Source organism: Peromyscus maniculatus, chromosome 13 (genome assembly GCF_049852395.1).
Source record: "Peromyscus maniculatus bairdii isolate BWxNUB_F1_BW_parent chromosome 13, HU_Pman_BW_mat_3.1, whole genome shotgun sequence".
NCBI lineage: Eukaryota > Metazoa > Chordata > Mammalia > Rodentia > Cricetidae > Peromyscus > Peromyscus maniculatus.
Window position 1 is genome coordinate 40,607,263 of NC_134864.1, and position 12,851 is coordinate 40,620,113.

General features: G+C 51.6%; 1 protein-coding gene across 12 annotated transcripts in view; it reads left to right on the forward strand.

Moving 5' to 3' along the window:
• Tns1 (tensin 1) overlaps window positions 1-12,851 on the forward strand; it is a 230,800-nt gene that overhangs the window by 76,006 nt on the left and 141,943 nt on the right. The gene's annotated exons all lie outside the window — the stretch shown is intronic.

Sequence of the window (12,851 nt, forward strand, 5' to 3'; positions counted from 1 at the left end):
CCTCTACCATCATCTCCATCTCAACTGCCACATCCATTACCTCCATCATTACCTCCATCTCCATCATCACCTCTATCTCTACCAACACCTCCATCTTCACCACCACCTCTACCATCATCTCCATCTCAACTGCCACATCCATTACCTCCATCATCACCTCCATCTCCATCATCACCTCTATCTCTACCAACACCTCCATCTCCACCACCACCTCTACCATCATCTCCATCTCAACTGCCACATCCATTACCTCCATCATTACCTCCATCTCCATCATTACCTCTATCTCTACCAACACCTCCATCTCCACCACCACCTCTACCATCATCTCCATCTCTACCATCACTTCCATCTCCACCAAATCACCACCATCACTTCCATCTCCATAATCACTATCACTCCTGTCACCACTCCATCATCTCCATCACCACTCCATCATCTCCGTCACCACTCCATCATCTCCGTCACCACTCCATCATCTCCATCACCACTCCATCACCTCCATCACCACTCCATCATCTCCGTCACCGCTGTGGTTCTGGACCCCTGGCTTTTACTTCCTGGCTGGGATTCCTGGCAAGGTAAGGGACCGTCTGCTTATAGCAGGGAAACAAAGGTCCATGAGGTCTGATGGCTGAGGACTGTAAGGAACCAGAGAAGGGCTTCCAGAACCTGGCTGTGCTCCTGGATGCTGTCACCATGCTGCACTGTCCTACTCAGGTTTCAGGTAGCAGCACCATGCTAGCTTGGGGAAATAGGGAAATCTTTGCAGGTTTTCTCCCAGGCTCCAGGTTACCACAGCCTAGTCCCTTCTCATGCAGCCCACAGCTTCCCCCAGAGCGTCGACACTGGTTCTAACTGTCTTCCTTCCAGCCTTGGATCCACTGTGGGTTACAACCCAAATAGAGATCGGAGCTGGTACCCAGGAGAAGGAACCAAGGAGGAGCCCCCAGTATCCATGGTCCTTTCCCCAGGCCAGGCAACAAGAATTTGGTGATCTAGCTCTTCACACCTGGTGGGGCTGCCAGCCCCCACCTTCTGTTCTCCAGTCTGACCAGACAGTTCTGGAATTCCTCGGAAGCACTGGGCCCCCCTCAGAGTCCAGCTTTTCTGTCCTGGCTTAGCCCTGCCAGAACTTCCCACGTTCCGTCTCCAGGGAGCAGGCCAGGGTGTCGCCAGCACTGTGGAGGTGGAGCGGGTACTTTGGCGCCTGGGCACGGGGGGTGGGGGTGGGGGGGTGGGGGGGTTAGGGGGTGGGGGTGGGGCAGGATGGGGGAGGGCAGAGGCAGGTGAGGTCTCAAGTGGCCCTGGAGGCCAGCCTTTCCCCGGAAATGTATTTTTTTTCACAGTCACTACTAACTACCCAGAAGAAGGGGAAAAATACAAAACAAAACAACCCTAAAAAACAAACCAACAAAAACAACCACTGACTTCTTCTTTTTTTTTTTTTTTCAAATGTGCAGTTAATGGCTGGTTGGCTGTACATTATTAAACAGGCATCTGGAGATGTGCCAGGGGGGACTACTCCAGCCAAGACTCACAGCCTGAACACAATGTTCCAAGAAGCAATCACCCACAGGGTCCCTGGGCAGGAGCACCCAGACGAGGGACTCCAGCTGCTGTCCCCTTGCCTCCCCTGCCCAGCTGCATTCTGGTTCTCTTGCAGAAGGCAGGAATGTGCTGGTCCTGGGGCCCCAGCATCCTTTATCCACCCTGGGACTGTGAGTTGCACTGTCCCTCATGGGTTTGAGGCTCCTGTTTCCATTACAGGTGGGACCAACACCTTCTCATCTTTAGATTAGGGTGCAGAGGCTGTAATCTGTTGTGGATTAAGGCTCCAGAGAGCTCCTTCCTGGGGTCCGCTAAGACTCCTTATTCATCTTTTCTGGGCCTCAATTTCAACTTCCTTTGATAGGAATAGGATTGGCCTGAATTCAGATTGGGTGGCCTTGGGGTGAGCCTGGTGAACATCTTCTAGAGTTTGGGGACCCTGTCACCCCATCTGTGATCTTATTGGTGACACGAGGAGCCATATTCCAAGCAGTTATTCCAAGCCATATTCTACCTGCTGGGAGGAGGTGCTCACTATCTCATCCACCCTCCAGCCCACTAGAGTAAAAGTCAGGCGTCTTAAGGTGGCATCAACGCATCCAAGTGGAAGAATAAGCTGAGAATCTGGAGTTTGGGCATTGCCAGGATGGGCCACTGCTTCCTGCACACACACACACACACACACACACACACACACACACACACACACACACGTATGCACATGTGCATGCCTGTGTATAGCAGGAGTTAGAATAGGAACTGCGTCTTAATGCCTCCTTCATCTGACACCTTTAGAGCTTATATGGCACCACATTGAGAGTTTGGTGTTGGAGGTCAAGTCCTACCACCACCGCCTGGCATCTCACGGTTGCTGACTTTGGGCAAGTGGTTTCAGCTGTCAGTGTGTCCTTCATTTGTGCAAGGTGAGCTTGGGCCAGTGTCCATATTCAGGTGAGGAGTCAAGCTAAAGCATGGACTGGCTCATACAGGTCCGCCCGCCCTCCCTCCCTCCCTCCCTCCCTCCCTCCCTCCCTCCCTCCCTCCCTCCCTTCCCTCCATCTGTCCATCCATTCCTGTCTCTCCCTCCCTCTCTCCTCCCTCCCTTTCTTTCTGAGACAGGGTTTCTCTGTGTAGCCCTGGTTGTCCTGGAACTCACTCTGTAGACCAGGCTGGCCTTGAATTCACAGAGATCCACCTGTCTCTGCCTCCTGAGTGCTGGGATTAGAGGTGTGCACCACCACCACCCGGCTCATACCAGTTTCTGTTTGTGGTGAGTGTATGTTAGCCTACAGGTCTCAGGGGCTTCTAGATGTTAGGAACCCCTCCATCACAGGCTACTCTTGCCTTTCCACCACTTGTGCTGTTGTGTGTGGCTTGGTTTCTGTGTGTCTGTTTCTCTAGGGTCTCCTGCCTTTAAGACCAAGTGTGCCTTGGGGACAGTGGCTCTCTCTGGCTTTGCTTGGTGGTCTGCCCTTCCACAAGCAACTCTCAGAGCCTGTGATGAATGAATGAATGAATGAATGAATGAATGAATGAATGAATGAGGGCCAACTAGAGCAGGTTCAAAACAGAGGGACAGCCGAGCATTGGAGTGTGGGAAGATGCAGAAATTAAGAAAGCTGAGTAGGGATATGCAGCCTGTAGAACAACTTTTCTTGGAGACAGTGTGCGCCGGTGTGAATAGGTGTGGTTTCTGGTGAAGTTTTGCACGGATTTTGTTCTCTAGAGCAGAGAAAGGACTACAGGAGGCAGGTTTGCACCCATTGGAGCCATATTGGGGAGAGGATGGGTTTGGATGCTGTGGGCAAGCAGAGGCTGTTTGAGCTTCTGCTGGGCCAAAGATGGTCCTGAGTGGACAGGAAATGCACCAGTCAGTCCCTGGGGTCCCTGCCATTTTGATAGTGTAGTTGGATCTTACTGGGTAGCTTAGCTTGGCTTCAAAGTCATGATCCTCCTGCCTCAACCTTCCAAGTCTTGGATAGCTGGTTACTGTCATGCCCAGGGCCCGTAGGTTGAGAGGCTTAGAATGAATGAGTAGCCATGAACTCAGACATCTGAAAAGCACTTGGTACATTTGAGCATTCATTAAACAGGGCCAAAGAGAGATTTTATACAGACAGACACACACACACACACACACACACACATACAGGTATAGGTATAGGTATAGATAAAGATATAGATATAAATATAGGAGTCATGATTCCAGGGTAAGGGTGGTGATAGTGTCTATGAAAAGACGGGGGATGTAGGGAAAGCTAACATTTATAAAAGGACTGCTTTACCCCAGACCCTACACTCAGTGCTCAGAGCAATTAAGTAACCTGCCTGGAGTCACACAGCCCCTAAATAGGTAGGTAGGCTTTAGAGGTAGTCCGTGAAATATCCAAGCCTGGGCTTTGCCGTCCAGTGTCAGGCCAGGGCTAGTTTTCCCTGATTCTGCCATGTCAGGAGGGCTGGCATCCTAGTTCAAGGTGGAGGAAAGTGACTATTTGTTTTATGTAGTGAAGTCCCAAACCAAGTCCTCAGGAGGAAAATCTCTAACTCCCGCCCCCCCCAGCCCTGAAAGTGAGATCTTACTAAGCAACCTGCAGCAGCTTTGGACATCCAGCTTGGAGAAAGGTCTTGAGTTAGAACCCTGGGGGGGGGGGAGCGAGAGTCATGTTGGGACAGGAAGGGTGGGATGAGGGGAAGGGGGGTAATGCCTGAGAATGAGGATGGTGAGGGCTGTGCGAGCCCCCGGAGGAGAACTGGGAGGGAGCCGAGGAAAGAAGAGAGGACGAAGGGGAGCCACCGAGGGCTTGGGCTGGGGCCAGTGGGTAACCTCAGACTTTGGACAGAGGTGTCCAGCTGGGGCCACTTCCCACAGGGCTCCTGAGAAGGAACCAGCGGAAGCCCTGCCGGTGAGAGGCCGGTTGGCTGGTGCCGTGGCTTGCTTGGGACAGCGTGTGCCAGCCAAGTGCTCAGCCACCATCTGGACCACCTCCCCTCCCTTCTGCTCAGCAGCCAGCCTGGCTAAAGGTCAGTTTGTGGTGTGGCCGGCACACTCCCCAGAGGCTGCTGCCCACAGGCCTGGCCATCTTACAAGACTGTCCCCTTTGTCATAGCTGCTCCAGGCTTTTTTTTTTTTTTTTTCTGCCTCTTGGGCAGTCAGTGGAGACTGGGACTGGGTCTAGGTTCCCAGGGGTTCACAGATACTGGGTGGAGACAGGAGGTGGAGACCTCCCCGCCACACTTTCCCAAGGCCGCCTTCACATATTAGATTCTGCACCTTCCTTTTTTTTTTTGTCGTCTAAAGTAAAAGTGGGGTCCTTGTGCAAATGTCCGGCAGATACTTTTAGAGACTTTGGCGACTCTAATAAATATCCATTGGATAAGAGCACAAGGGCGTAAAAGAGACCCTGACTTTTCTGCTGGTGTCTGATTAACATGGCGTATTGTTGGCACCATCATTTCCTTGGATCTCAGTGCTGTATTATTATTAATGGACAGCCATATCGTACTGTTAGCAAAGTTGAACTTCTCTTTGCCCTAAATCTTTGGTTTTTCCTGGAGTGAATTATTATGAATGTTTGTTATTTTGAGAGTCATTGCTGAGGACAGTCGCTCAAGAGGAAAGTTCCCTCACTAGTTCTGGCCCGTGTGTAAAGTCAGTTCGGTGTTTTTGTTCAGTTTGGTGTCTGAGTTCTCTCGCCCCACCCCTTGAGTGTCCCTCCCACATCACAGTCTCGTTACTGATAAGTATGTCGAACAAGCCAGGGCAGAGGACAGAGCCCTTTGGCAAGTCAGGAAGTTGACATTGATCTATTAATCAGCACCCCTCTGCTGGCGAGGAATCCATTAGGCTTTCCGTCTTCAAGAATGTCGCCATGATTCCAGCAACACCTTCCTGGAGCTGGGAACCTCCATCAATGTAGTTCTGGTTCCTTAGACTTTGGGACTTGGGGCGGTATGGTTCTGTAAAGAAGGGGATCTTAGACTCCCTAGAAGGATCCAGGTTCAAGGGGGAAGTGGGAGAAGGGATGCCCATGAGGAATCTGGCTCTACAGATAGAGAGGTCCCTGGGGACCTCCTAGCTTTAAAGCTGAGTTTCTCAAGGGAGACCAGGGGTTTATATGCAGTGACTTCTGCCAAGGACTAACGTTTGCTTAAAAATGTGTTCCCAGGACCATCCAGGGAGCCTTGGAGGCCATCAGAGAGGCTGGGTGAGGAGGTGTAGCTGGGGAGTACCAAGTCTTCACTTATCCTGGGCCTTGAGGCTGCTGGATCCAAGTACTTCTCCTGGCTGGAAACTGAGGCAGGCTTAAGGGAGGGACACCCCACGTGTGTATTGGGGGAAAAACAGTGGGCAGACTACTTCCCAGTGTGTCTCCTGCCTATAGTGTCCACCGGAGACTAGGACAGTCCCCCACGGAGTGCAATTCTGTGATTCCTGGAGGTGATGCAAATCTATGCAAATAAGATGCAAATACAGCTGGGGGCTGGCTGTAAGGAACACAGAAATGAAAATTCAGCATCTGGAAGGGAAGAAGAAAGGGACTCGTGGGGGCAGTGGTATGGATATGGCGTCAGGGGTTACCTCTAAAGGGGCCCTGGCGAGATGTCTCTCTCAGGGGTGACCCCCCATGAAAGCCTCCTGGGAGACAGTCCAGCCTCACTCTTAGCCGCAGTGGGAGGAGCACCGCTCAGATGCACAGACAGTGACTGATGTGGAGGGTGATCCTGGGGTCTGGCTTGCTGCCAACAGAGCTTTTCAGAAGTCAGAGCTGGGAGCAGTCCCTCTCCCCATGTCCCTGGAGGGAAGAAGAGCTCTACCCAAGTGTGCCCTCCCCCTGGGACCTGCATGCCGGTCCCTGCCCTCTCAGAGTCTTCCATGGAGGAAAGAGTGGCTCTTTCACCTAGCGGCATTGGATCGCGCCCCCGCCCCCCCCCCAGGATGCTGGGGGTGGTGGTGTCACAGACCAGGTTCCTCCAGAGTTAGTTCCCCGTTGGGCTCTGTGGTGACAGGGCTGTGCTCAGCTGCTGGCTGCTCCTACAGAAGGGCTCTGAGCTCAGGTCTATAAGACCAGACAGGAGCCTAGCCACTTCCCAGAATTCCCTGGGGCGTTCATAGACGTTCATGGTGTGTGTGTGGGGGGGCGGGGGTCAGGGAAAGCCTCCCTGTGGGGTCATTATATGGTGGTTCAAGTGCAATGAAGAAACCCAGGAGGACAGTTCCAGGATGACCCGCCGTTGTGGATCTGGGGCTGGGGAGCCAGGACACACTGCATTCAGCACATGAGGTCTTGACCTGTCTGTGTCCTGTCCCTGTCCTTGGACTTGCTTGGCATCTTGTGTCCTTTGTCCCCCGTTCTGTCCCATTGTCCCCTCTTCTTCCAATGGAAATGGCTGTTTCAGCACCTGGTCTGACATGGGGCATTCATTTCTCCCTGCCCTTCTCAATGGCAGCTCTGTCCCCTTTCTCCTCTGGTTCTCTGTGACCTCCCTCTTTGTGCCCCTCTCTCAGCCCCCAGCTTCACGGCGGCCGTTATCTTTCTACGGCCTGTCTTCAGCTAGCAAGCGCCCCGTGGGCTCTGCTAGGTGCCAGGCACTGCCAGCTCCTTCCCTGGGGTCTGGTCTCCTACCCTCCACTGTCACCCTGTCTCCTGCCCCGGCGTACACACTTAGCTTCTTGCTCTCCCCTTCCCCCAACTCCACGGGGCTCCAACACTGGTTATTATTCAGTTTTATGAGAAACCTCCAGGCCTGCCCCTGAATGGACCGACCACAACTGGAACCAGATGTGCGATCCAGGCTCGGGGATGGGAGGGAGGCAGAGAGGAGAAGGGCAGGGTTGGCTTGAGGTGGGGGGGGGGGAGGGGGGCTGGGAACCCTGGGAACCCTGATCCTCAGGGCCCAGCGGAAGGGAGGCAGAGGAGGCCTAGGCAGTTTGGAGAAGCCAAGGGGAGGAAGGGAAAACAAGGGGGCAGTGGGCTTTTTCAGAGAGTACCTTTATTGTGGGATGGTGGCGCCTTGAAATCAGGAGGAAAGCCAGTCTCCCCCCCCCCCCCCCCCGCCCCAAAGTCCTCCAACTCCTGGACTTCCTCTGGTGTGTTTTTAGGGACTCGCTGAGTTCGAGGTTCTACTCAGGTGTGGAAGCAGGCTGTCTGGGAAAGAAGGGCTACTACTGTTGGGCGGAGGTAGAGAGAGAGAAACCTCCAAAGGCTTGGATAGCTGGAGGAGGGCGGTCCTTTGAGAGGGGCCCCTCTGCTGCTGCAGACCTGGGGGAGGGCAGGAGGCGTCTGGGGCCTCTGTGTATCAATGTGATGCTTCCCATACCCTCACAGACTTGGTTTTTCTGCAGTTGTGCGCTTTCAGAGAGATAAGAGTTTGCCTAGTTATCTTGGAGTGCTGTACAACACTTAGATGTTTCAAGTGTCCTCTTTACCCATTTATTGACCAACCGTCTATCAGGCCATCTCTCATTCATTCATTCATTCATTCATTCATTTCACATTCACTGAGACTGTGCTGTATTTGAGCTGGGTGCTGAATAAAGCTGGATAAAGGGAAAATATAAATTGGCCTTTCCTCATTCAACCTGGGAGGTTCAGGAGCAAATGTAGAGGGCATAGAGGAGGCCTGCCTAGTAGCACAGCTTGAGGATGTCCTTCTTGGAGGATGGGAGTTTTTTTCTAAGGGATAATATCAATTTGGTTTTTGTTGGTTTTTTTGAGACAGGGGTTCTCTGTGTAGTTCTGGCTGTCCTGGAACTCGCTTTGTAGACCAGGCTGGCCTCGAACTCAGAGCTCCGCCTGCCTCTGCCTCCTGAGTGCTAGGATTAGAGGTGTGCACCACCACTGCCCGGCTGCTGCTCTGCATCTTGCATTCCCTCTGGTCACTGGAGTGAAGATGTGGGGAGGCCCAAGAGCAGTTAGTTCCTCCTAGTGGCCTTAGAGGTCCTGTGTCCCTGCCAATGACCTCCCTCCCTCTCCAGCCCCAAGGCTGCCTCTCAGGTGGCTGTTCACTACTGATGATGAAGCTGCCCCCTGAAGGCCTTTGATGGGTTACTCTCTTCCTCTGTGCTGCCCCCCACATCACTGATACCATCCCAGACCCCTATTCCTGATAAAGGTTTGAAATTAATTCCTACAATTAGGTAGGGCCAGATGACAGACGGAACCTGTAGGACCAGGAGAAGGCCACTGAAGAGCCACCATGAAGGTCAGGGCTCAGCTTCCCTCTTCTCAAAGAGGGTCCTGTTGCCGGGCGGTGGTGGCACACACCTTTAATCCCAGCCCTTGGGAGGCAGAGGCAGGTGGATCTCTGTGAGTTCGAGGCCAACCTGGTCTACAGAGTGAGATCCAGGAAAGGTGCAAAGCTACACAGAGAATCCTTGTCTTGAAAAATTAAAATAAATAAATAAATAAATAAATAAATAAATAAATAAATAAAAATAAATAAATAAACAAACAAACAAATAAATAAAACAAACCAAAGAGGGTCCTGTTCAGAATTCAGAATGGCAAGATTCCTTAGTGGTTGACCATAGACTCTGCACTGACGGGACAGGCATGTAGCTCAGCTGACTGAGTGCCCGCCTGCTGTGTGGGAAGGCTGGCTTGGGTTTGATCACCAGCACTGCATAAACCACACGAGGTGGTGCACACCTGGAATCCCAGCATTTGAGAGGTCGAGGCCGAAGGATCTTGATGCTCGTCTCTGGCTACATAGTGGGTTGGAAGCCAGCTTGTGCTTATGAGACCCTGTCTTCAGAAACAAACCACGAACCCCAAAAGAAACTGCACTGGAGATCACACAAACACAGAGCTGCTGAAGTTTGGCGTCACTGGCTAGCTGCCAGCCGGAAGTAAGGGGCCATGTCCTAGAGCTCCTACCCACTCAAGCCATGTGGGGGATGGAGGAGAAAGTGGTAGGGAGAAGAAACACTTGGGTGCGAAAGGTATGGATGCCGAAGCTGAATGATGGAAAAAGGAAAGACTGGAAGGCTCAGAGCTCCTGGAACTGTCTGAGGAAGGGCTGGGGTCACACTTGACCCTGGGAGCTGTGACTGATGTCAGGAGGGAGACTGGAACTTTGGGGACCTGAAGTAAGAGGGGTTCCATGTTTCTGGTACATGACTTCCCCATGAACAGAGGAGACAAGAATTCCGGACTTGGCATGGAATTTTCTAATCTCTCAATTGGACTGGGGTGTCCAGGCTCCACAGGGGTCCCTTAGTCTGGGCGATGGTTAGGAGAACAGGAATTAGGCAGGCTGAAGTGACCCAAGATCACCTTTGACCCAGAGGGAGGGCAGTGAGTGGGAGACTTGGTTTGTGCCTGGTGAGGAGGATTTAGCCGGTGTCTCCACAAGTTCATAATTTTCTTTGTGTTTGTTATCCCTGGAGAGCATATATACACTGATGGACTGACATTGCTCTTGGGGTTGTGGGTTCTGACGTGCTGGGACTGGAGGTGTGGGAACTTGAACTCTGTTTCTATCTGGGCTGTTGTAGGGAGGTTATATCATCTCTGGAGGAAGGAGAGAGGGTATGGGGGAAGGGCGATGTTGCCTCTCTCTGCCCTTCCCATCTATGTTCTTCAGGAGGCACTCCTTTTCATCTGTTCCCAAGAGGTTTTATTGTTCCTGGGGTACTGGACCATGGTTCTTGTGGCTTTGACCTCAGGTGATCTGAAGCCTTGCCCCTCTCTTTGGGCCCCAGCCATTCTACTGCTGGTGTGAACTGAAGCCTGCCTGCAGGGGGTGAGGAGTCTGGCTGACCGAGTAAGACCATCACAAAGTCCCTTGGTTGTAAACGTATGCAGCATCAGAGGAAACCGAGGCTCAGGGATGTAGGTGCCTAGCTCAGATGCGCAAGGCATGACCCTTTCGAACGTGCCTCGGAGGGCTTGGGATTGGAATTAGCAGGTACAGGTTCAAGTTCCTCCCTGGCATGGATGGTCCTGCCTGGCCTCTGGCAGGCCATGTCACCTAACCGCTGTCGCCTGACTCCTGTCCTTAGCGGGAGTAGCCGAGGGAGTGAAGGTGGAGTGTTCTTCAAGTGTCTGGCGTGCAGTGGGTGTGTGACAATTGACTGTCCCTTTGGCTCTGTTAGTGTGAAAAACACCCTAATAAGAATCAGCCCAAGGGAGAAAGAGGGGTCCATCAATGGGGGGGTGGGGTGGATCAAGGCGGGAACTTCAAACAGCTGCTTCCATCCCATCCATAGTCAAGAGCAGAGAGAAACAGATGCATGAACCCTTGCTTGCCTGCTTGGCTCCACTGATTCCTCTATTCTTCTTCGACCGTCTGGGAACTCCTGCTCAGGAATGGTGTTGCCCGCAGTCAGCTGGGTCTTCCCACATTCAGGAGCTTAATTAAAGACAATCCCCTTATATTTTTGGTTGTGAGCCTAGCCTTTAACGGCTGAGCCATGGCTCAGTGGTTAAGAGCACAGACTGTTCTTCCAAAGGTCCTGAGTTCAATTCCCAGCAACCACAATGGTGGCTCACAACCATCTGTAATGATATCTGGTGCCCTCTTCTGGCCTGCAGGGACACATGCAGACAGAACACTGTATACCTAATAAATAAATATTAAAAAAAAAAAAAAAAGACAATCCCCACAGATATGCTTACAGGCCATCCCCATGTAGACAGTCCCCTACTGAGAACCTCTTCCAGGTTGAGTCTAGAGTGCGTCAAACTGACAATGAAAGCTAACTATCCCTAGCGCTTGCAGGGGGGCAGGGGCGGGAGGATCTCTGTGAGTTTGAGGCCAGCCTTGTCTGCGTAGCAAGTTCTAGCCAGGGCAACATAGTGGGACTCAGCCCCCCCCCCCAAAGTTAACCATGTTTTCAGGAGCCTCCTGTCTGCTTCTGTCATTTATTTGTTGATCCAAAATTTTCAAGTGCTTCTTTTAGTATAAACATGTTTCATAGATACAGAGAGTTGGAATGGTTGTACGGTGGGCTCTCTGGATTCAGCAAACATTTTGGTATAGAATTAGCCCTCCAAGCCAGTGGGTTCTGCTCCACAGAGTTATAGCTGCTCATTGAAAATACTTGGAAAGAAACCTTGTGACTGTCCTGAACAAGAACGGACTTTATTTTATAGTGTTATCAATCTTCCTTAAAGACCTCAGCACAGCTATTACTTACAGAGAGCGTTTGTACAGTCCTAGATTTTACAAGTGTTCTAGAGGGGATTTAAAGCAAATAGGAGCGGGAGCAGCTGGGGATGTGGCTAGGGGGAATAGATCTAGGCATGCAGGAGGTCCTGGGTTCAGTCCCTAGCACCACATAAAACCTGGTATGGTAGCCCATGCTTGTAATTCCAGCACTTGGAAGGCAGAGGCAGAAGTATCTAAAGATCCAGGTCATACTTAGTTAAACAGCTACTCCAGCACAACCTAGGCTATATGAGATCCTGTTTGTAGATCAGTTATACAAGAATCTGTACATAAGTTCTGTGCAAACACTTTGTGCAAATTCTCTGCCCTTTCACTTAAGGAATCTGATTATCCACAGTTTTGGTGTCCACCAGGAGCCCTGAAAACAGTACCCAGGGTAAAGATATGATTGTATGACATGTCCATCATCCTGCTTCTCTCTCTCTCTCTCTCTCTCTCTCTCTCTCTCTCTCTCTCTCTCTCTCTCTCTCTCTCTCTCTCTCTCTCTCCTCTCTCCCTCTCTCCCTCTCTCCCTCTCCCTCCCTCCTTCCTTTCTTCTTTCTTTCTTTTCTTTCTTTCTGAGTGTTTTGAGACAGGGTCTCTGTGTATCCTTGGCTTTCCTAGAATTCATTCTCTAAATCAGGCTGGCCTTGAACTTACAGAGATCTGCCTGCCTCTCAAGTGCCAAGATTGCTGCTGCCGGACCCCATCAGCTTACTTTTGGGGATGCATTTTAAAGAGGATGGATGCGTGCCTTTTGTGAACTGGAACTCTGCTCCAGTGACTTTTGAATATAGAGTCACATAGGTCCTACCCACTCCAGGAAAAAAACAGGGATTTTCACGTCACATTTGACAGCCAAGGAAAAAGCAGATTTCAGAAGGGAGATGCTGGAAGCTGGTACCCAAGTGTGTTAGAAATACAGCTTGTTCTTTTGTCTCCTCCTCCTCCTCCTCATCATCATCATCATCATCATCATCATCATCACTCAGTAACCCTTTGGCCTTGGCCATGACTCCACAGTTGAGTCTTTCCTATGGGCTCCTTGGACTTCTTGGCGTCTTGATTCTTACCTGTCCCTTCCCACCCCTGTTTCTCTAAGCCCTCTGGCCTGTTCCCCAGAGAGCTGCTGGACAGCTGGCCTACCC